The following is a 2,223-nucleotide window of genomic DNA, read 5'->3' as shown; positions in this document are numbered from 1 at the left end:
CCCACCTGAATATTTCACCCTTCTGAGAACCCAACCCCCAAAGGCCTGTGATATTCCTTCGGACTTCCACTACCTATGTGTTGGCCAGCCCCTGCCTGAGAGTTTGGTTGGGGATCTGGGAGCCAGCCCGACCCCTACCCACCACAGCCAGTGCCTGAATTCTGGGCTAACCTGACCATTGTCCAGCCCCTGAAAGACTCATACATGTTGTACATCAGGTCATCTAGGGACCTGGGAGTGGGGGAACTATCTACCCCATTCCAACTCTACTGTCCCCTAGCCACTTACCTCAGGGCCTGAGGTCAGGCTGACCCAACCAGCCAACACCACCACAACAACAAACACCCACTCACACTGGTCCAAAGATGGGGCCTTCTCTTTACAGGAAGCAGCAGTACTGCCACACTGGAGAACAGTGAGCCTTAAAGCTGTATCAGGTTGAGTGATGAGGTTATACCTTGGAATGACTCCCATGGAGAGTCACTAAACAGGCATTCTGCATGGCTCTCAACCACATTGCAGCCTGGAGATAGACTACAGTGTGCATCTGAACTAGGAATCACGAGCCCTGGAAAACAGGATGTGATAGGGAAATAGATTGTGCTCCCGCCTATCTAGGATGGGGAGCTGGGGCAGCCTTCTCAATCCACCTGCAGAGATATCAGCACACTTCACCAGTAGCTCCTCCCAAGCACCCTCTTGAGGACTGGTGCTTGTGCTCACCATTGGGATATTCATGGGTAAGCCAGGGGCACCAGCTCTGCCCAGCTGTGTTCTGCCACCTTCATGGAATAGGAAGCTTAGGACACTGGGCATTCTACTGTCTAGCCAATCACCTGAAACAACAGAGCACCTCACAGTAAACAAAGATCAGGTCACATCCAATTGCTAATGTAGCAGCTGACTCTTAACTGAAAACACCATCTACTAGCTTGTAGCTTAAATGACACAGCCCAATAAAAAATGTGCTGAGAGAAGTGCATAGGATTACAGAAGCAAAGACAAAAGACACAACCCAATACAAGTCTTTCCAAATGAGAAGGAACCAGTATAAGAATTCTGCCACCATGAAAACTCTGAGTGTTGTAGCACCAACAAAGGCTCACTCTAGTTCTCCAGTGGTGATCTCCAGCCAAAGTGGAGGCACAGAGATGACAGATGGGGAATTCAAATTATGGATTGCAAGGAAACTTAAATGAGATTCAAGATAAGGTTGAAAACCAACACAAAGAAACCTGTAAAGGAATCCAAGAAACAAAGGAAGAGGTAAACATCTTAAAAAGAAATCAATCAGGTCGGGCGCGGTGGCTCACGCCTGTAATCCCAGCACTTTGGGAGGCCGAGGCGGGCGGATCATGAGGTCAGGAGATCGAGACCATCCTGGTTAACACGGTGAAACCCCGTCTCTACTAAAAAAATACACAAAATTAGCCGGGCGCAGTGGCGGGCGCCTGTAGTCCCAGCTACTCGGGGGACTGAGGCAGGAGAATGGCGTGAACCCGGGAGGCGGAGCTTGCAGTGAGCCGAGATTGCGCCACTGCACTCCGGGCTGGGCGAAAGAGCGAGACCCCGTCTCAAAAAAAAAAAAAAAAAAAAAAAAAAAAGAAATCAATCAGAGCTATAGAATAGAAACAGTTACTTGAAGAATTTTAGACTGGGCGTGGTGGCTCACGCCTATAATCCCAGCACTTTGGGAGGGCAAGGCAGGCAGATCATGAGGTCAAGAGATTGAGACCATCCTGGTCAACATGCTGAAACCCCATCTCTACTAAAAATACAAAAATTAGCTGGGTGTGGTGGCATGCGCCTGTAGTCCCAGCTACTCAGGAGGCTGAGGCAGGAGAATCACTTGAACCCAGGAGGTAGAGGTTGCAGTGAGCCAAAATCGTGCCACTGCACTCCAGCCTGGCAATTGAGCGAGACTCCATCCCCACCTCCACCCCCAAAAAAAGAATTTTAAAATACAATTGAAAGTTTTATCAACTAGATCAAGCAGAAGAATTTCAGAACTTAAAGAATCAGTCTTTTGAACTAATTCAGTCAGACAAAAATAAAGAAAAAAAAAGAATTTTAAAAAAGAAACAAAGTCTCCAAGAAATCTGGGGTTATATAAAATAATCATACCTACAAATTATTGGCATTTCTGAGAGAGAAGGAGAAAATGTAAACAATCTGGAAATCACATTTGAGGGAATAATTCAAGAAAATTTCCCTAATCTTGGT

This window comes from Symphalangus syndactylus, chromosome 7 (genome assembly GCF_028878055.3).
Source record: "Symphalangus syndactylus isolate Jambi chromosome 7, NHGRI_mSymSyn1-v2.1_pri, whole genome shotgun sequence".
Classification (NCBI taxonomy): domain Eukaryota; kingdom Metazoa; phylum Chordata; class Mammalia; order Primates; family Hylobatidae; genus Symphalangus; species Symphalangus syndactylus.
This window is presented reverse-complemented; position numbering follows the sequence as displayed.